Here is a 24,329-nt window from a genome sequence, read left to right on the forward strand (position 1 = left end):
AGTTCTGCTATCAGAGGTTCACAACCGGTTAGCAGAGGAAGAGGCAGAGGTAGAGGTAATGCTTCTGGCAGTCAGGGTACCGTTAACCAATCAGAATAAGGGAGTGCTCCGGCCAGAGTTTACACGATCAGACAGCGGGAAGAGGTTGAGACTTTCGATATTGTAGCCGGTACTTTTTCTATCTCTGATCAAGAAGTATTTGTCTTATTTGATCCAGGTTCTACCCACTCATATGTTAGTGCTAGCATAGTCAGTTCCCTTGCTATTCCATGTGTCAAGATGGGTTTTGAAATGCTAGTAACAAGTCCGTTAGGACAAGAGTCAGAGTCAGCAGAATGTATAGAGATTGTCCTTTGGTGATCCAAGGACATGTTTTTCTGTCAGATTTGATTGAAATGCCCTTTAGAGATTATGATATCATCTTGGGCATGGATTGGTTAGCCAGGCATCATGCCATGATTGACTGTAGAGTGAAGACAGTCACTTTTGGTCTCTCTCTGTACGGTGATGTGGTAATATACGGGGAGAGGCAGTTATTGCCATCAAACATCATTTCGGCTGCACTAGCTAGGAAGATGATCAGAAAAGGGTGTGAAGCATACTTGGCACATGTGATAGACAGCCAAGTGGGGAGTTCAGTATTGAGAGACATCCCTACATTATGCAACTTTCCGGATGTGTTCCCTGATGAGTTGCCAGGAATACCTCTGGAAAGAGAGGTGCAGTTTGAGATTGATGTCATGCCTGCTGTGGACCCAATCTCCATAACACCATACAGAATGGCACCAACAGAATTGAAAGAGTTGAAGGTACAGTTGTAAGAATTGCTTGATAAGGGCTTTATTCGCCCTAGTGTGTCACCTTGGGGAGCACCAGTGTTGTTTGTTAAGAAGAAAGATGGCACTCTCCGCTTATGTATTGACTACCGGCAGTTGAATAAGGTGAAAATAAAGAATAGATACCCATTGTCCCACATTGATGACTTGTTTGATCAGTTAAGGGGTGCAGCTGTGTTCTCCAAAATTGACCTGAGATCGGGTTATTATCAGCTGAAAGTACAAGAGTAGAGTATTCCAAAAACTGCCATTATGAGTTCTTGGTCATGCCATTCGGGTTAACTAATACTCCGGCTGCTTTTATGGATCTGATGAACACTATCTTCAGACCATACCTCGATCAGTTTGTGGTGGTATTCATTGATGATATATTGGTCTACTCGAGGAGTGCAGAGGAGCATGATATGTGACACCCCTTACCCGTCTACAGTGTAGCCGAGCAAGATATGCCACACAGTGTGCCAGAGCACCAAATCATATTTCCATTACAATTTACCCTTTTTAATTCATTTATTTATAATTTTGATTAATCTGAATTTTTCGCAAATTTTATAGAAAATTCGGTAGAGTCCCGGCTGTAAATTGGAAAAACAGTTCTTCTGAATCTATTAAAAACACTTCCAATATAATCATATTATCAATCTCAGTCAACCACCAACATATTTCCATAATTTCTTAAATGACTTCAATATTTCAAAATTCAATTCGTTTCATATCATACTCAACTCAATAAGAAATACTCAAATTTATTACTGAACATGATTTATAGATAATTACATCAAAACATAATTATATGAGTTTATAATATACATGGCAAAATAGAGGTCTGATTACAAAAGTTTACAAAATATAAAATATCAAAAGTAGCCTAATGTCCTACCAATGCACTGCAAATGTGAGGTGACTGTAGACTCTGTGTGCAGATCTGATAATTCACCCAGTCTGAGGTCTGCTAGACTTCCCAGCTATGTCTCCAGTACCTGTGCATACCAAAAGCGACGCACTAAGCAATTCTGCTTAGTGGTGACAATATAAAATAAAATAACTAAATAAAATAAATATGCAGAATGTATGTTTACATTTTATGTAGACTTAATTTCTGGCATTTATTGCAATATTATTCGATTAAAATTTGATAAGATTTATTTTAATTGCCCGAGTAACCTGTACTAGTCGACTGGACTGGATAAACGGGTAAACTGGCATTGGGTACCAAGTACCTCGGACCATCACACCATCGGTCACATTGTGTCTCCCAGTGTGCAACAGAACAGTTAATAAGCTGTAATAATTATTAGGGATAAAGCCCAAGTATAACAACTCAATCAACATAGCCAAAGGCTATTTTATCACAGAATGGCACAGGAGGCTATAAAACACAGAATGGCATGAAGCCATATGTAGTACTGCTAACAGAACCCTATTGGCATGCCAACCTATCCAAACCAATCTTGTTAGGTGTACTAGGGCATGTTACACTCTTAAATTGTACAATTCTTGAAATTTAAGTTTAGGTGTTACTATTTATTTCATTAGTCAACTAAAATGTTGACTTTTGCATAGGCAATAGGTACATTGGTTCTAATACTCCCAACATACCACATTTTGCATTCTAGAGTTGTTGGTATTGGTTGCCAATACCATTTCTAAGCTTAGTATTAGTTGTTCAAAATTTTTAGATTTCAAGCCTTGTGTTTACTGTTCCATTGGTCATTTTTATAGTGGGAATTTGGCAAAGTTGTCAATATGAAAGTTGTTCCTTATTGCGTCTAGTTACATTTCTTTTTTTGAATTACTCCATTTGGAGTTTTGTAGCTCAAGTTATGGCCTAAACACCATAACTGGCCGGATTGTAAACTTTCTAGATTTTCTGGACTAACTAAATCTATAGTGTTTTGTATAGTGACTGTAGGTCACCTTTTGAACATGTTATGGTCAAAATTTGGGTTTGATTTCTTCATGAAAGTTGTAGGTCTATGTCTCAGCTATTTTCTGGTAAAATTTCAGGTTAATTGGACTTTTCTACACTGAGTTATGACCAAATAAATAAATACTATTCATTTAGTCATTTTGCCCAGGCAGAATGCTGGTCACCCAGATTAGGGCAATTTTTACGTCAACTTAGTTTGGTTTTCTGGGCAGGGTTTCTTCACCAAAGTTGTGCCATTATGTGTCTAGTTTCATTTCCAATTGGCCTTGCACCAATTGAACCTACATAACTCCAGTTATAGCTACCCAAACCTGCTGGACTCACACCCAGTCCTGCAAGTCACCAAGGGCAGCAACACTAACTTCAATTCCTACTAAACAAACCACTTCATTTCTTATTCACACATAACCAAATGGTTACTAATTGACCATTAAAACTTACTTTCACCATTACATGATCAAAGTCTCAATTTCATACCCAAACCCTAACTCAAACATCTCAAATTATGCATTCACTTACCTTTCACTATCCTAAACAATATATTAGTGTTAAGGGCAGCCACAATACCATTTTAATTCTAAGAAATCTTCAAAACCCTACCAAGTTCAAGGCTGCCAAAAATATTGGGGAAGGTATGCTCATGATTTTATTTAAATTTCTTGTAAACATCCACTAAATTCTACTCATTCCATATGAATTTAAAGAAAAAAAAAACAAGTTTGGTCACATACCTTTAATGGAGTAAATTTTCAAGCTTGTAAAAGCTCCTCCTTTCTACTTCCCTTTGTTATCTTTAGCTTGCCCAAGGTATAAAACCAGTTTTTAATGAAATCACTAAGGGGTTTTATGGTGGAGTTGAAGGGGAGATGGAGCTTTTGGGTGAGCAAAAATGGTGGAAGGGATATGGGAGCTAGTTCGGCTAGGAAGAAGAGATGAGGGCAGATATCTTTTTGAAATTTTGACTTCTTCTTCCTCTTTTTAATGTATTTTAAATGTATTTAGTGATTTTTGATTGGCCAAAGAATTTTAATTACCTCATGCTTACATAAGCATTAGGTAATAAATCCAATTTATTTTTATTTTCTTTTCTTTCATTTCCTATTCATTTTTAAATAATTTTTCATCAATATTTGTTCATATTTTATGTCATATAATTCACTTACATAAATGGACAAGTTGGTCAAAAATCATCTCTGAAGACGAAATGACCAAAATGCCCTCCGTTTGGCTTAACGAGCTAAAATTGTATGTACCGATTGATTAAATTTTTCTTGTGTTTTCTTAACATTTTATTGTCATTGGAACCCCAATAATCCTTCCTTGAGGTCCCAAAAATTATTTCATGAAGTTTTCCCCAAGTCTAGGGTTGCTAACGGCCTTCACCGTCACTTCCCCTTCGGGTTACTCATCACTAGGGTTTCGGCTCGTTTAACCTTAGTGCATTTCATTCCTAAAAATTTTCCTTGATTTTTCTAATCATTATTTGGTTTATTTATAACTCCTCACTCTAGTTTAATTATAATTTCAAATATTCTAGCTGCTTGGACCGACAATGGTCACCGAAACAGTAGACTGTACGGACTAGCTAAAGCAAGGATGTTACATAATAGACATCTGCGAATTGTACTGCAGACCTTAAGGGAGAAACAGCTATACGCCAAATTGTAAAAGTGTGAATTTTGGCTGAAAGAAATTTCTTTCTTAGGGCACATAGTATCGACAGAGGGTATTGAGATAGATTCCAGCAAGATTGAAGCTATCCTTAATTGGAAGCCACCCAGGAATGTCACAGAAATTCGCAGTTTTCTGGGTTTAGCTGGATATTACTGCCGGTTTGTGAAAGGATTCTCTATGTTGGCTTCTCTACTATCCAAGCTGCTATGAAAAGATGTGAAATTTCAGTGGACGGATAAATGCCAGCAGAGTTTTGATGAACTGAAGAGATGCTTGACTGAAGCTCCAGTCTTGACTTTAGCTACCCTGGGTAAAGAATACATAGTTTATAGTGATGCTTCTCATAATGGGTTAGGCTGTGTACTGATGCAAGATTGGAATGTTATTGCATATGAATCACCTCAGCTGAAACCGTATGAGAGGAACTATCCGACACATGACTTGGAGCTTGCAGCTATTGTATTTGCTCTTAAGATCTGAAGACACTGCTTATATGGGGAAAAGTGATACATCTATATGAATCATAAGAGTTTGAAGTATTTGGGTACTCAGAAGGAGTTGAACTTGAGATAGAGGAGATGGTTAGAACTGATTAAAGACTATGATTGTTTGATAGACTATTAGTCAGGGAAAGCTAATGTGGTGGCTGACGCCTTAAGTCACAAGACTATAGCAAGTCTGAGAGTTTCTCCTTTGTCTATGGTACATGAGTTGAGAGCATTGCATGCCAACTTAGAGATTAATGATGAGGGGCAGACAGTAGTTGCATGGCATGTACAATAAGTGTTGATTGATTAGATCAGAATGGCTGCATAGAATGATGAGAAATATCAAAAGCTATTAGAAGAAGTCCGGCAGGGCAAGAAACCTGAGTTCTCAGTGAGAGATGATAGTCTCCTACTATACCAGGGCAGAATGTGCGTTCCTAATGACGTTAACTTGGGACAGATCATTATGAAGGAAGCACATGAGTCTCCTTTTGCTATGCACCCTGGTGGCACTAAAATGTACAGAGAGCTGAAAGAGTATTACTGGTGGATGGGCATGAAAAGGGATGTAGCTGATTTTGTCTCCAAATGCCTAACTTGTCAGCAAGTGAAGGTAGAGCTTCAAGTACCATCTAGTTTGTTGCATCCATTACCAGTACCGGAGTGGAAATGGAAGAGAATAATTATGGATTTTGTGATGGGACTTCCGAGGACAAAGAAGAGTCATAATGCAGTATGGGTCATAGTGGACAGATTGACCAAGTCTGCTCACTTTCTATCAGTTCGGATGGACTATAGTTTAGAGATATTGGCCAAATTGTACATAGATGAGATTGTGAGACTGCACGGAGTGCCAGTATCAATTGTATCAGACAGAGACCCTAGGTTCACTTCTAGATTCTAGGGTAGTCTTCAGAAAGCCCTAGGAACTAGATTGAACTTCAGCATGGCATTCCACCCACAGACAGATGGTCAGTCTGGGAGGGTAATGCAGATATTGGAGGATATGCTACGGGCTTGTGTGATTGAGTTTGAGGGCAGTTGGGACACACACTTGCCTCTGATTGAGTTTGCTTATAACAACAGCTACCAATCAAGCATTGGGATGCCTCCATATGAAGCTTTGTATGACAGAAAGTGCAGAACTCTCCTGTGTTGGGATGAAGTAGGTGAAAGAAAGATGATTGAGCCTGAAATTATTCAGCAGACTAAAGAGAAAATCAGATTAATCAGAGATCGACTCAAAGCTGCATCAGACCGTCAAAAGTCCTATATTGATATGAAGAGAAGGGATATTAAATATACAGTGGGTGAGAAAGTATTCTTCAAGGTTTCCTCTTGGAAGAAAATTATGAGATTTAGCAGAAAGGGGAAACTGAGTCCTCGTTTCATTGGGCCATATGAGGTTCTGGAAAGAGTGGGTCCTTTGGCATATCGTTTGGCACTACCTCTAGAGTTAGAGAAGATACATAATGTCTTCCATGTGTCTATGTTGAGGAGGTATAGATCAGACTCATCTCATGTACTACCAATAGAAGAGATTGAGGTGAATCCAGACCTCACATATGAGGAAGAACCCATAGAGATTCTAGCATATGAGGTAAAATAGCTATGGAACAAACAGATACCGTTGGTAAAGGTGCTATGGAACCATCATTCAGGCCAGGAGGCTACTTGGAAACGAGAGGAGGATATGAGGAGACAACACCCACAGCTGTTCAGAGACTAATACTAGGTAAAATTTTGAGACGAAATTTATTTTAAGGGGGGAGGGGGGGGGGAGGGAATTGTAACACCCCTATATGCCTAGCCTGGTATATTTCACTATTCCGGTGACCAGTGTCAGTCCGGACAATTAAGGAGACTAGAACCATATTTAAGACACCTAGATAAGCCTTGAATATAAATGATTAGTTATTGCCAGATAGTTAAGTATAAATAAGAAAAACAGAACACAAAATGTTAAATGAGCCGGGAGTCACAGCGATGGGTGACCTTTGCGAGAAGTGACTGCGAGGTCAGTTTTAACCCAAATTTTGAGCTGGAAAATGTGACACCACTGTCCTAAGGACTATTGCGAACCTAGTGAAAAAGAGAAAATCACAGAAAAGAGCTGATAAGTAGGTCAAATAATTAGGTCAGGACTTCGAAAAAAATATCGAATTATTTGCAAACCGGGTCAAACCGGCGAGGGGCAAATTGGTCAATTCACTCCTAGAGGTGACTTCTGACCTAACTATCCAATAAAATCGGAGAAACAAAAATTTCGAAATCGAGAATTAATGTAAAGAAACAAGGAAAAATAAACGAAAAAAAAAGAAATTAAAAGTTGATTTATTACATCACTTTGATGACATCATGAATGATGTCAAAATTAATTTTAATTTTCCCATACTTTTTGTCTAAGTCAAATACATCTAATTACACATTAACCACAAAAAAATTAAAAAGCAAAATCACACCTTCTTCTCCATCAAGAGCCAACCGAACCTCTCCCTTAGCCACCTTCATGCATTTCCTCCATGGAAGCTTAAACTCAAGCTTGAAATCCCTCACTTAACCCTAATTTTTGCCCTAATTACTTCATAAAAACTTGTTATCTCAACTTAAGAAGGAGATTGAAGAAGAAACCAAGAAGGAAAAGTGAAGAAAATTGGTGATTGGAAAATCAAAGTTGAGGTTAGTAGTTTAATTTGAAATTCTAGTTTAATACTTATTCTTTTAGTTCATTTAACCTAGAAATTAACTTAAAATTAAAAAGAAAACAACTATGGGGGATTAGTTAGGAATTCGGCCAGCAAATAAGGGAGTTACTAGTACATGATTTTGAGGAAATTGAATGGCTACTTAAGGTGAATTAAGCATGTAGATAATGAATATACACATCAATTTCATTAGATCTCATAATTGTGAAATTAGGATTCTTAACCCTCTTGAAAATTTGGGAAAAATTGAGGAAATGGTCAAATGATGCAAATGACATTAATTGAGGTTTAAAATAGTCAATTGGGACTATTTGTGGTGTGTTTGAATTGGTAGAATGAAATTGCAATTCGGATTGGTTAGAGTTCCTATTCTGGCAGCTTGACCTAGGTCCTTTGAGGGACCAAAAAGGAAATTTTAGCAACCCAATTGGTATGAGGCCAATTGGGAATAAAAATAGACACATAATGTCGCATTTTTCATGAAGAAACCATGCCCAGAAAATGACATTAACATAGTGAACAATTAGGTTAAATCCGGGTAATGTGCACTACCATTGTACCAAAATAACCAAATGAATAGTGTATCTATTCATTTGGCCATAACTTGGGCTATACAGGTCCAAATGTCACACCTTACCCCTCTGTAAGGCATAACATCATCCCGTAGAATACCTAATGAACTACCAAACTTCACCTATCGATAATTCATTAAGTACACTACAAGGGATTTTAAAACTATTTTCTTACATTTTGGAAGTGGTGAGCATTTTGGTATGAATTAAAATCATTTATTCAAAGCTTAAAAACTAGTAAAAATTTTTGTCCATTTTTATTTTTTTGCAAATTTTATAAAAATTTCGACAGAGTGCTGTCTGTATTTTGAGAAAACAGTTCTTCAAATACCTAAAAAAAAACACTTCCAATAATTTTCCACAACTCCCAACCTCCAATTAATCTCAAATCAACACAGTTCAAATCATTCCACAATTCAACCAAAAATTTATCAACTTAAAATATTTCATAATTCCATCCACAGTGCATATAATATGAAATTCACAAATACAAATTTTAATTTACAGAAGGAAATCCAAAAATAATATTATTACAATTTATTATACAACTGCTCAACTTTACATTAATACATAAAATATTACAATATTTACATCAAAAATAACTACAAGGGTATAAAACAATACCCGTACAAAAATATCAGTGTAGTCCTCAATATCAGTAGCAGCTCACTCTGCTGCCTTCTCCTTACTCTTATCTGCGACAGCAAAATAAGCTATCGCTGAGTATAAAAATACTCAGTGGTGCACAATAAAAATTTAAAATACAATACATAAATCATTCATTGACAAAACACAATTTAAATATTGCACAATTAAATTTCTCAATTTATCAAAGCTCATTATAGCAAAATTTTTGGGTCAAATAATTGAATAAACATAGTGCTGCCAATTCATACACAACTTAAGTCATGACACAAAATTTCCGATCAATGCCGTGTTGTACACCACGACAAAGCAATCTACAACCCCACTAATCGAAATCAATGAGGGAGGTGGCTAGCTAGCTAATGAATACTCATCCGATCTACAACCTCAACTGGTAAACCAGAGAGGGAGGAAAAATAATCGATCTCACCCCATGAATGGAGGAGGAATAATAAGGCACTGTTATGCTAAGTGTGAAATAAAAATCTATTTTAAACATTTTATTTAAATAATTCTTGAGAAATCCGATAGATTTCCAAAGTCATAATTTCATACACAAAGTGGCAACACAATTCATGATTAGCACCAAATTTTTATAAATCATACCAAATCAATTTTTTTTTCAATAACAAAATGCTCAAGTAAGGTTTGTTGTGCACAAACCTGACGTGAGTCGCCTCTAGGCCTTGACTCAGTCTCTCAGACCTTCCAAGTCTTTTTCAGCTAAAACACACAGTTTCACAGTGTTTCAGTACCATAACTTAGCATAAATCTAAAAATATATTTAATTTCACTTTTATCTAGCTTATATCTGCTAAACTCGACGTTCTTTAAAATTTGTGTTTTGGGGTTACTATTCATTACACTATTCAAGTCAATTTGTTGACTTTCTAAGGCTTAATAGGTATGGGAACTCCAACTTCACCCACATACCACGTTTTGGTTACCAAACTTGTTGGTTTTGGTCATTTTCTCAAAATTTAAGTCCCTTAGGCAAGATTGCAAATTTTCAGTTTTGGTGCCTTAGGTTGTACTGTTCCATTGGTCACTTTACTGTTAGAATTTGGCAAAACTTTCTTCATAGAAAATGTTCCCTAATGTCTTAAGTTTATTCTCCTTTTTGAATCACTCCAATTGGAGTTTTTTAGCTCCAGTTATAGCCATTTGAACCATGGCTGCCGGATTGGACTCAACCGAGAATTTTGGGCAATTTTTGGTGCTGGCAGTTTTGGGTCACCAAATTGGGGTGGCCAAATGACTTGGTTAATTGCATAATTTGAGTTTGTGTTCTTCATGAAAGTTTTAGGTCTATATCTCATCTAACCACTGGTAAAATTTCAGGTCATTTAGACCTGCCTAGCTCAAGTTATGACCAAATGAACAAACACTATTCATTTGGTCAATTTGTACAGGGCAAACTGTGATTTCTCAACTTTGGTCAATTTGTTCACTAGGTTTTGGTCACTTTTTGGGCATGCTTCCTAAATGAAAATTGTGTCATTTAGTGTCTATTTTCATTCTCAATTGGTCTCATACCAATTGGACTTGTAAAATTTCATTTTTGGTCCCTCAAAGCTAATTTGGTCATGCTGCCAGCAGCATGACCATACTCAATCCGAATTTGGCCTTAACTCCAACCATTCCAACACACTTCATTTGGTCACAAATGACCATTTCTCACTTCACATTAGGTCAAAGACATCATTCACCCATTTCTCACATTTTTGGTCTCTAAACCCTAAATGTGTCCAAACCCTAAACACACTAAATTGTTGCATTTAACCAATTCAATGCATATCAATCTCATTAGCACATCCATACAAGCTTGCCTACCATATTAAATTCAATCAAAACTCAAACATATGCATAGTAACCCTAGTTGGCCAAATTTTCAGTTTGGTCCTTCACAAATGTTTTTATTTCATTTTAAGTTAAGATCTAAGTTACCTACACCAAGAACACAAATATTAAACATAAATTTTCAATTTAAATTCACTAACCTTAAACTTTGAATTTCAATCTTCAATTCCACCCCTCTTTCCTTCCTTCTTTCTTGCTCAATCCTCTTCTCAAGTGACTAAAACAAGTTTTTATGTAGTAATTATGGGAGAAATTGGGGTTTAGTAGGGATTTAAGAGCTTGAAGCAAGCTTTAATGGAGTTTTAACAATGGAGATGTGAGGGAGAGGGAGAGTGACGGGTTGAAGAAGACTTTTGTGTTTTTTTTTTTTTTTTTTCTTTTCTTTCTTTATGTCTTTTGTCTTATGGAAGACCCAAAAATCAATTTAATTAAATTTATTAATTATAATCTTTATGGCATCATGCATGATGTCATGCATGATGTCATCTCCCTACACCTTTTTCATTTTCTCTCTCTTTTTTTTTTATTTTTTTATTAGTTCTTTAATTTAATTCTCGATTCCAAAAATTTCTTTTCTCCGATTTTATTTGACAGTTAGGTCAAGAGTCAGCTCTCGAGGTCAATTGACCAAATTGCCCCTCGCCGGTTCAACCTGGTTTGCAAATAATTCAACATTTCTTTTGGCTCCCTGACCTAATTATTTGACTACCTTAACAGTTCTTTTTCGTGATTTTCTCTTTTCCACTGTGTTTATAATGGTCTTAAGGACTGCGGCATCACATTTTACGGTTCGAAATTTGAGTTTAAATCGACTTCGCAGTCGTTCTCGAGAAGGTCACCCATCGCTGTGACTCTCGGCTCGTTTAACTTCTTATGTTCCATTTTTCTTGTTTATACTTAACTAATTGGCAATTACTAATTATTTGTGTTTATGGCTTCTCTAGTTGTCTTAAGTGTGGTTCTAATCTCCTTAATTGTCTGGACCGACTCCGGTCACCGGAACAGTGAAATATACCAGGCTATACAAATGGGGGTGTTACACCAAATGACCTGATTGTTGTGGCATTGGAAAGCTATGACATAGCACTATAACTTTCATGAAGAACACCAACCCAAATTCTGCCCATAACCCAGTCATTTTGCCATTTAAAGTTAGTGGTCCAAAACTGTCAGAACCAAATTAGGTGCCCAGAAATCTGGGTTAAACTAATCCGGCCAGCCATGTTTAAATGGCTATATCTTGGGCTACAAAACTCCAAATGGAGTGATTCAAAAAGGGAATTAAAGATAAGACAATAAGGAACAACTTTGGTGAAGGACATTTAGCCAAATTCCCACAGAAACTTAACCAATGGAACAGTGCAAAACAGGACACGAAAATTGAAAATTTGAAATTGTACTTAGGAGACCTAAAAATTGAAGGGGCAACCAAAATCAACAAATTAAGCAACCAAAATGTGGTATGTAGGTGAAATTGAAATTCTAATACCTATTAAGCATAAGAAAGTCAACAATTTGACTTGAATAGTAATCCTGAAATGCAAAATTCAAAGAATGTTAAATTAAGCATATTAGAGCTAGACATAAGTAATTATGAATTTATTATTGAATTTATTATACGTTATGATACTGAAACACTGTAAAATTGTGTGTTTCAGTTGAAAAGAATACCGAGAAAGAACCCGAGACATCGAGTCAAGGCTTAGAGGCGACTCGCACAAGGTTTGTGCATAACATAGAATTTCTGTAAATTTTCTTCTGCAAATTGTTTTGAATGAATTGTGATACTAAATTGTAACTTATTTGTATTGAAAATGTTATTGAATGGAACAATATGCTTTTGACCTAGACTATTGAAAAAATAAATTGTATGTGTTTGAATTACAAAGAAATGTTTAGTAAAATGTTAAGATAGTTTTGAAACCATATTGTCATGACCATATATCTGAATGCCTCACTAGCATGCCTAGTGGGAGGAATTAGTTTTGAATTTTGAATTCCCTCTCTGGTTGAAGTGTTGAGGTGTGTGCCAGTAGAAGAAAAAATTAAATGGGTACCCATAGATTGAGCTAGCTAGCCTTGAAATTCCTCATAAGCCTCTGGCTATTGAGATGAACATTACACTGATGGCATGATATGACTGTGTGTATTTATAAAATCTATTTTGCTACTTCTGAAATGAAAAATTATTTGACTTGAATTTGAAATGATGATTTGTATTTATTTATTGACTTCAATATTATATTCGAGATAATTGTGATTTAAATTATGCATAAATTTGTATTTCTGTTATGTTGTGCACCACTGAGTCATTGTACTCAGCGATGACTGTTTATTACTGTCGCAGATAGAGAGACTAATAGAGCAGCGGAGTGAGCTGCTGAGGATTTCAGTGCTAGTTTTGGACGTTTTGACAGGTATAATTTTATACCCTGATTGTACATATTTATTTTGATGTATGTAATTATTTGTACATTTGTAAATTGGTCATGAGCAGTTGTACAGATTCCGTAATAATATTATTTTGGGTTTTCTGATATAAATTTAGACTGATAAATGTAAATAAACTTTTCTCCAATGAAATGCAAAAGAGATGAATGATTATTATTTTTGAAAATAATTGAATTGAGAATTATGAACTGTGGAAATTGATTTAAATTGTGGAGTTTGGGGAAAATTGTGTTGACTTGAGTTGTAATTGTGGTTGAGATTGGTTGAAGTGATATATTTAGAAGTGTTTTCAACAGGTAAAATTTTTAGTTTTTCTCAAATACTGCCGGCATTCTGCCAAAATTTTTCTAAAATTTGCGGAAAAATAAAAATGGACAAAAATTTTATCGAATCTTTAAACTTCAAGTAAATGTTTTTAATACCTGCTAAAAAAGCTCACGACTTTCAAAAAGTAAAAAAATTATTTTAAAATCCCTTGTGGTGTATTTAATGGGTTATCGGTAGACGGAGTCGGTAATTCATTAGGTATACTACGGGATCATGTTATGCCTTACAGAGGGGTAAGGTGTGACATTTATTACAACATAATGTACACATATGAGTAAAAATATACAATAAGGATGATGATGCATCTACCCAAAAGTATGAGGTAAGGTAACTCTGGACTTTTCTGTAGATCCAATTTACCTCCTGTCAGCTAAAATCTACTCTTTATCTACTATACCTGTGAGAGGAAATAAATCTCCGTGCTAATCTAAATAGCTTAGTGGTGCACTCTTAATTTAAAACAAGATAATTTTCATTATGCACATTAACACATAATATGCTCATAATATTCATACTAGAGTATTTAAAAATTAAGGGCAATTATATATCATCATGACGTAAATATAGGTTAATAAATCCATACTTGTTAATTATACCATTTAATGAGGTTAAATGCACTTTATTAACTTAATAATCCTTTAGGTTCACTAGTCAGCCTTTATCCTAAGGCAGATGGTATATAAACTGGATAATGGGACTCGCGGTGCTGACCACTTAGTGATTCTGGTCTGTACAACACAGGCTTACATTCTCGATACTGACCATTCGTTGGCTCTGACAGGTATAACATTAGCTTTCATTCTCGGTATTGACCACTCGGTGGCTCTGACCGGTAGCATGCCCACTTATCCAATCCTATATTCACTGTCTAGGCTTACTTGGGCTCAGCTTTCTTAATTAATACTAGTTCAACATTCTTTGTTCCCATAGTTACCAAGATATGTGTGCCAACATCCTCATGTCATTTCCATATATGCATAGCTTTTGCATTCAAGCATACTAAATACATGTATAATTTGCATTAATGAAGAATATGAAAGAATCTTGCAAATTCCTGAATGTATATACTATAGTCAATCCGAAATCAGACCAAGTAAATGCAAGAATTAGCTTATGCTTTCTTCATAAGATTTTTAGACTTATGTCTTAACTTTCATTTAATTTTTGAATCACTTGATTCTGATTTATTGATCACAAGTTATGGCCAAATAAGTAAGATTTGGTCATATATGCCTTTTCTTACAGAATACAGGGCAGATTTTGGATAGGTTTTAGAACTCAATTTCAGTCAAATATCAGCCATAATTTGTCAAAATGGTCTTCATGAAGGTTGTTCCTTTGTGTCTTAGCTTTCCAACAAAGTAAGATTCACCTCATTTGGAATTTTATACAGTGAGTTATGTTCAAGTAAGCAGGATGTGTTCAGATGCACTTTATCCAGATTCCAGGTTTTGTGACCCAACTTCTAGCAATTTTTCAAAGCATATACACAAAGAATTAGAGATACTTTTCCCCATGAAAGTTTTATCCCTATGTCTTACGTTTCATTTAAATTAAGAATCACGTAATTTGGAGGCCTAAATCATGAGTTATAGCTAAATTACCATATACTATTCACGGATACAGAGCTTGATAATTCTAGGGTTTTAGATTTCCAACTCAGATTTTCACTCAACATTCAAATAATTTACATCCAGAATTTGTGTAGGGTCTCTAAAGTAAAGTTTTAAGCCTATATCTCAAGTTTCCAAATCATCTTATATAACCTCTATTGGAGTTGTACAGAAGAAGATATGTCCTGTTCACTACACAGAGGTCACAGGACTGGTTGCTGAAATTTCAGTTTTGCAACTCCAATTTACTCTAACATTTCAATCACTTTGCCCTAAGAATTAGGTCTAGGTCAAAACATAAAAATTTTAGGTCTATATCTTAAAAAATTTTTGGTATAAATTACATCTTAATTGGAGCTCTATAACTCAACTCGTAATCAAATTTAACACAGACTATTCACTGGATATACTATCCTGGTAGCTACTAACTAAGGACTCATAAAGTAACAAATTTCTATAGTAAGCTTAAACAAGCACCTACCTTAACTTAATTCTAGAAATTTGCTCCTAATTGTAGTAACTTTTCATAAAAAATTCCAGCCTAATTCAGATCATGATCTTGGTTCTCCACACCAATAAATTCTGCCTCACCAATACTTGATTCTTCCTTCACTTTTACCTTGTTTTCATGCTTTATCATCAATATCTTCAATTCCATCACTAAAACAGCATCTTAATTATATGAAAAGGAGTTTACAAGTGAGTTTGGATGAAAGAAAGTGGAAAAAGAGAGAGAGAATTGGGACGGCAGAATGCTTGGAGAAGAAGACCACTTTTTCTTAATATTTATCTTCCTTACTTTTTATCTTCACTTGACATGTGTTCAAGCCACTTGTCCCCTTTTCACTTGTTCTAATTAGTGAGTAATTAACTTAATTAATCATACTTAGAGATCTTAATTAAACTCAATTAGATGCTAAGTTGTAGAATTTTAATTTTACCCCTAAACTTGAGTAACTTTGCAACTAAGTCCATAAGTGCTTTTACAAGCTTTTTAATTTAACCTCTCATTTAATCAAATTTTAATACCATATTCAATAGTTGATATGCTGGCTAAAATATAAAGAATATAGTCTAAAAATTTAGGGCATTACAATCATTAGGAGGAGAACGTGTATAGATTATAGGAAACTGAATAGTGCCTCTTGGAAAGATCATTTTCCATTGCCTTTTATTGATTAGATGTTAGAGAGAGTAGCTAAACACTCATACTTTTGTTAATTAGTGAAGGAGCGGAAGTATGTAAATTATTAGATTAGAGCATTGAATTTAAAAATTTTCTTCTAGGGTTTCATGCATCATGCCACATCCATTATGTGCCTAATTAATTTAAATTCTCAATTGCATATTAAAACACTTTTAATATGTATTAGGATCTACATTTGCCATTTAAGATTTTTTGAATTAACAAATTAATTCAATTGAACCCTAGTTTAAAAGAAGAATATATGCACTAACCTTTTGATGCACTATTGATGTAATTGGCACCTTTAGGAAGCACCTAGGACCCCAAATATTGTCCCTCTAGCTTGTCCACACTAAGATCACCAATGGGTAGCCCCCAATCTTGCTTCTCAAGCCTTGCCAACCAATTATAAATTGAGTTTTTGCCTTTAGAGAGGTTGTATGTGTGTATAGAAAACACTAGAAACAATTTCTAGCAATTTTAATTCAAAGAAAACAATTGATTTCTCTTTGAATTGATGAGAAAAGAAGAAGAGAAGAGAGAAGAGATATGTGGCGGCACCTTTAGAGACAAATAAAAGTGTGTGTTTATTTTGCTTTCTTTTCCCTTTCATAATTAGGTCATCACTTAAAACCCTTACCACATGTCATCACCATATTGCATCTAAATTTTAATTGACTTAATCACATTAAGCCAAGTGTCAAAGCTAGACTTAATTTTGACTTTGATCATCTTATATGATAGGAAGACAAATGGCAAGCTTATATGGTGCCATGTGTCACCATCTCATGGTGCCATGTGTCACCCTGTGAAATGACCAAATTACCCTTATGTTTTAATTTTGAGTTCTCAACCCAAAATCATTATTTCTTCTCTTTTAATCAATTTATATCAAATATAAATAAATTAATTAATCTCCATTAATTAATTTCTCACAATTAAATTCATATTTAAACACTTTAAATATAAATTTAACTTGTACTATACATCCAATAACCTAGATTTGGTTTCAAGCCATGCTAGGAACTTTGCAATCTTGTTACAAACCAAACATATTTAATTAATCAATTAAACTATTTAATTAATCAATTAAATCACATTTAACTTGGTGATTAACTTATGTATGAGTGTGACTCACTAGGCTCATCACTAATTAGCAATGAGATATGAAATTAACTCTTAATATCATCAGAACTCTTTCTTACCATAAATGATTTCTCTAAATCATTTTAGGAACCTCATAGACCACGCTTAACACCTAGCATAGCATGCCATGGCCACCCAATCAGTAATAAGGAATACCTTAAATGAACCTTTAATCATATGTTACCATGCACTAGAATCTCTCTGTTATAAAATCCCAATTCGAGCTGGAGTCATGGTTTATGTCAATCCCCATTTGCTATGAATTTTATGTTCTCTTTTAATTCCAGTTCTTGATTAATTAGATTTTCTTGTCAGAAACTCTTTTCTGACTAAATCTGTCTATCCTGGCCAGGAACTTGAAACATCAAGAACAATTAAATGAATATAGGACTTTATCCCTATTTACTTAGGGTAACAGATTCCATCTTGATCAACACCTACCTCCATATATAATTAGTAGGAGCCAATACATGCCCATGTAACCATACACAGTACAAGTATGAAAGCAGCATCAAAATCAAATCACCTATATACTTTAAGGAGCGGAAGCATGAAAAACACAAGTTTATATCATTGAATTCAAAAATTTTCACCTAGCGTCACCCGTATCATGCAAGATTTATTTTTATCTATTTGATTTCAATGATAAACAACATATTAAAACTCTTTTAATATGTTTTTGGATCTGCATTTGCCATTCAAGATTTTAGAATTAATCAGATTAATTTTAGAACCCTAGATTATATCAAGAACAAGTGCACTAACCTCTTGATGCACTGCAGTGTGTTTGGCACCTTTGGGATGCGTCTTTAGGACACCAGATGTTATCTCATCAGAAACTCTTTTCTAATTAAATCTATCTGTCCTGGCCAGGAACTTGAAATATCAAGAACAATTAAATGAACATAGGATCTTATCCCTATTTACTTAGAGGAATAGATTCCATCTTGATCAACACCTACCTCCATATATACTAGTAGGAGCCAACACATGTTCATATACCCATACACAGTACAAGTATGAAAGCAGTATCAAACTCAAACCACCTATATACAAGATAACTGTGCTATCTCAGGTCTAAAGATTATATGCATCGATATGATTTATGACAATACATTGACAAGAGTAAACTCCATGTGCTTGTCATAAGTGTCACTAGTTCGACCTACTTATCATGTATAAGGGCCTATCATGTTTGTCATATGGTATGAGACTCACCATTCCATCTTATTTATATCTCATTTAAATAACTTGGAAGCAAACATGAATACAATCTTTCTGGATAAGTCATGTCCTTATTGTGAAGTATCCTCGATTGTGAACCTATTTATGATACTTTGTACTAGAAATACTGTCACTCATATTCTTAACAACTTAAGAATAGAATTTCTAACAAAATATCAATGGACCTTTTCTATTACACATAAATATATTATGTAAACGAAAAAGTGGAATGCCTTTTATTAATAAAAACATGTACAAGATACATGCTAAATGATATGCTCTAGGGCATACTACTAACAATCTCCCACTAGCACTAGAGCCATTCATTACAATATCTTAGACCCATCTTCTCAAGATGTCGGTCTAACTATGCTTGTGACAAAAGCTTAGTGAATGGATCAGCTGGATTTTCAGCTGATGCTTTTTTCTGTATGGCTATATTGCCTTGCCCAACTATCTCTCTGATATTGTGGTAGCGCATTTCTATGTGTTTGGATTTCTGGTGAGACCGGGGTTCTTTATATCTAAACAGCTTCTTTTGTAGCATCTGATGCAGCAATATACTCGGCCTCTGTAGTGTAATCTGTAGTCGTACTCTGTTTGGAATTCTTCCAACTAACTGTACTTCCATTACAAATGAACACAAACCTAGAGGTAGACTTTCTATCATCGATATCTGATTGAAAATCAGAATCAGCATAACCATCCAACTGCAAGTCTCAACCTACATAGATCAAGAATAAATCCTTAGTTCTTCTCAAGTACTTAAGGATATTCTTAACAACTATCCAGTATTCCAAACCTGGATTGGATTGATACCTGCTAGTCAAACTAACAACATATGCGATATCTAGCCTAGTACACAACATTGCATACATTAAACTTCCAATAGCAGAAGCATATGGAATCTTGGCCATTTTATCTCTTTCTTCAGGTGTCTTTGGAGACATCTCTTTAGAAAGATGGATACCATGTCTCACTGGTAACAATCCTCTCTTGGAATCAAGCATGTTAAGCCTCTTTAACACCTTTTCCAAGTATAGACTTTGGGATAAACCAATTATTCTTTTCGCTCTATCTCTATAGATGCAAATCCCAAGAATATAGGTTGCCTCCCCAAAGTCTTTCATGGAGAATGTATTTGACAACCATACCTTTACAGTTGTCAACATACCTGTGTCATTACCTATCAACAGTATGTCATCCACATATAAGACAAGGAAAGTGATAGCACTGTCACTAACCTTCTTATATACACATGTCTCATCCTCATTTTTGATAAAACCAAATGACTTAATGTGTCACACCTTACCCCTCTGTAAGGCATAACATGATCCCGTAGAATACTTAATGAACTACCGAACTTCACCTACCGATAACTCATTAAGTACCCTACAAGGGATTTTAAAATAATTCTCTTGCATTTTGGAAGTGGTGAGCATTTTGGTAGGAATTAAAAACCATTTATTCAAAGTTTAAGTACTAGTAAAAATTTTTGTCCATTTAAATTTTGCCGCAAATTTTATAAAAATTTTGACAGAGTTCTGTTTGTAATTGGAGAAAACAGTTCTTCAAATACCTAAAAAAAAACACTTCCAAAAGTTTTCCACAACTCCCATCCTCCAATAATTCTCAAATCAACTCAATTCAAAGTAATTCCACAAATCTAGTCAAAATTCATCATCACAAAATATTTAATATCTCCATTCACAAAGCATAAAATATGAAATTCACATGTACAAATATTAATTTACAGAAGAAAATCCAAAAGTAATATTGTTACAATTTATTTACAACTGCTCAACCTTCATTGGTACATACAACATTATTATATTTACATCAAAACTAACTACAAGGGTATAAAATAATACCCGTACAAACAGACCAGAGTAGTCCTCGATTTAATAGCAGCTCACTCTGCTACTTTCTCCTTGCTCTTATCTGCGACAGCAAAATAAGCTATCGCTGAGTATAAACATACTCAGTGGTGCACAATAAAAATTTGAAATGCAATACATAAATCATTCATTGATGAAACACAGTTTAAATATTTCTCAATCACATTTCACAAGTTATCAAAGCTCATAATAACACAATGTAATCAAACAATTTAAGAAACACAGTGTTGCCAATTCATACACAACTTAAGACATGACACAAAATTTCCGATCAATGCCGTGTTGTACATCACGACAAAGCAATCTACAACCTCACTAATCAAATCAATGAGGGAGGTGGCTAGCTAGCTAATGAGTACTCATCCGATCTCAACCTCAACTGGAAAGCCAGAGAGGGAGGAAAATAAACGATCTCAACCCCATAAATGGAGGAGGAATAATGTGATACTGTCATGCTAAGTGTGAACATAAAATCAATTCAAAACAATTTATTCAAACAATTTATGAGAAATCTGATCAATTTCCAAAGTCACATTTACGATTATAAAATGGCAACACAGTACATAATAAATCAAAGAAGTCAAATTTTTGAGAATAAAATATTTAAACAATTATTATTGTGCACAAACCTGATTGGAGTCGCCTTGAAGCCTTGACTCAGTCTCTTTGAGTTTCCAAGTCTTTTTCAGCTGAAACACACAGTTTCACAGTGTTTTAGTACCATAACTTAGCATAAATCCAAAAATAAATTTCACTTCATTTTCACCTAGTTTTAATGTACTAATTTCGATGTTCTCGAAGTTTTTGTGTTTCGGGTTACTATTCATTACACTATTCAAGTCAAATTATTGACTTTTTAAGGCTTAATAGGTATGGGAACTCCAACTTCACCCACATACCACATTTTGGTCACCGAACTTGTTGGTTTTGGTCATTTTCTCAAAGTTTGAGTCATTTTGGCCAAATTGTCAAATTTTAGTTTTGGTGCTCTTAGTTGCACTATTCCATTGGTCAATCTACTGTTAGAATTTGGCAAACCTTCCTTCATAGAAAATGTTCCTTATTGTTTTAAGTTTATTCTCATTTTTGGATCACCTCAATCGGAGTTTTGTAGCTCAAGTTATAGCCAAAATACAATTACTGTTCACGTGCACTGTTCATGCTGCAATTTTGGTTTTGGCAGATTTTTGATCCAACTTTGTTCAGTAATTTGATCACGTTAAGTCCATAATTTGGTCTAACTTTCTTCATATGAAATGTTCTACTATGTCTTAGGTTTCCATCGGTTCAAGAATCACCTAAATTAGAGTTTTCTAGAGAGAGTTATAGCCATTCAAACATTACTGCTCAAATGGCAATTCTGCAGTTTTGCAGGTTCAGTAACTCAACTTTGCTCAATAATTTGAATGGGTTAATGGCATAATTTGGGTTTGTGTTCTTCATGAAAGTTTTAGGTCTATATCTCATCTAATCACTGGTAAAATTTCAGGTCATTTTGACCTTCCTAGCTCGAGTTATGACCAAATGAATAAACACTGTTCATTTGGTCAATTTGTGCAGTGGCAGCCTGCTCTCATTTCACTTTGGTCAATTGGTTCACTAAGTTTTAGTCAGTTTTTGGCCATGGTTCCTCAATGAAAATTGTGCTATTTTATGTCTATTTTCATCCCCAATTAGTGGCATATCAATTAGACTTGTAAAATTTCCGTTTTGGTCCTTCAAAGTTAGCTTGGTCATGCTGCCAGCAGCATGACCATTTGCCCTACGAATTTAACTTTCATTCTCACAATTTCCACACATCTCTTTTGGTCATTATTGACCATTTTTCATCTCACAATAGACCAAAGTCATTATTTAAGCATTTCTCCAAAATTTTGGTTCACAAACCCTAACATTCAAACCCTAACTTATGCATCTCATGCATTTAATCACAATTAGTGCACTTAACCTTAAGCATTCAACTAATCAAAGCTTTTAAACAGATTCAAACTCATTAAATTCATGCAATTCATACTCCCTTCAACCAGGCCGAAATTTCAGCAATGGTCCTACCCCCATATTTGTTTCATTAAATCAAGTTCTAAGCTCACTTTCACAACTAATTATGCATTTAAAGAAGTAAAATGGTAAGTTGGCACACTAACCTTTCTTAAATCCTCCAAACCCTATCTTTAACTCTTCTTTCTTCTTGTAATTCTTCTTCTCAAGTTGAGATTACAAGTTCTAGTGAGGTATTTAAGGGAGTTATTAAGACTAAGTGGAGAAATTAAAGCTTGAGTGCAAGCTTTAATGGAGAAGTTTCCATAGAGGGTTTATGGAGAAGGGAGGCGGCAACTTGATGGTAGAAGAAGACAATTCTAATTTTTTTTCTTTTTGTTTTCTTTTATCTTATTTTGCTTTGGAAGACCATAAAAATTTAATTTAATAACTATTTAATTAATTCTTTTATGACATCATGCATGAGGTCACGCATGATGTCATCACCTTTTTACTTTTTGATTTTCTTTTTTTTTTCTATTTTTCTATTAGTTCTTTAATTTAATTCTCGACTCCGAAATTTTCTTTTCTCCGATTTTATTTGACAGTTAGGTCAGGAGTCAGCTCTCGGGGTCAATTGACCAAATTGCCCCTCGCCGGTTCATCCCGGTTTGCAAATAACTCCATATTTCTTCCGGCTCCCTGACCTAATTATTTGACTGGCTTAACAGTTCTTTTTCGTGATTTTCTCTTTTCCACTGTGTTCATAATGGTCCTAAGGACCGCAGCGTCACATTTTACGGTTCAAAATTTGAGTTTAAAATGACTTCGCAGTCGTTCCCGAGGAGGTCACCCATCGCTGTGACTCTCGGCTCGTTTAACTTCTTATGTTTTGTTTTTCTTATTTATACTTAACTAATTGAACATTACTAATTATTTGTGTTTATGGCTTCTCTAGTTGTCTTAAGTATGGTTCTAATCCCCTTAATTGTCAGGACTGACACCGGTCACCGGAATAGTGAAATCTACCAGGCTATGCAAACGGGGGTGTTACATAATGGCTTCATCAAAATGGATGTTCCAACTCCTCGAAGCTTGCTTCAACCCATAAATAGATCGTTTTAGCTTGCATACCTTGGAACCATCTTGGGATTCAAAACCCGTAGGTTGTTTCATGAAAATGTTTTTGTCAATGTATCCATTGAGAAAAGCTGTTTTGACATCCATATGCCAAATCTCATAATCATAGTATGCAACTATTGCTAATAGAATCCTAATTGATTTAAGCATGGCAACAGGAGAGAAAGTCTCCTCATAGTCGATTCCTTGCCTTTGGCGAAAACCTTTCGTTACTAACCTTGCCTTATAGCTTTCCATCAGAACCAATTTTCTTCTTGAAAACCCATTTGTTCCCTCTAGGTATAATACCTTCAGGTGGGTCAACAAGATCCCAAACTTGATTCTTATACATGGAATCAATCTCGGATTTCATAGCATCAATCCATTTTGAAGAGTTTATATCTGATATAGCTTCTTCATAGGTAAGTGGATCATCTCCATGATCTACTTCTTCATGAGTAGACAACTCTTGTTCTTCTTCATGAAGGAAACCATATCCCTCTGGTGGGTGAGATACCCTGGTTGTTCTACGAGGAATAGCTGTAGATGTTTCATCAATGGGTGTAGGTTGACTAGATGGATCTATATCCATATGATCTGTTGGTTTGTCAGAATTCTCCAATTCTAACTCTATTTGCCTTCCTTTGCCTCTTTCTTGAACAAACTGTTGTTCAAGAA

The sequence above is a fragment of the Hevea brasiliensis genome, chromosome 3 (genome assembly GCF_030052815.1).
Source record: "Hevea brasiliensis isolate MT/VB/25A 57/8 chromosome 3, ASM3005281v1, whole genome shotgun sequence".
NCBI classification, from domain to species: Eukaryota; Viridiplantae; Streptophyta; class Magnoliopsida; order Malpighiales; family Euphorbiaceae; genus Hevea; species Hevea brasiliensis.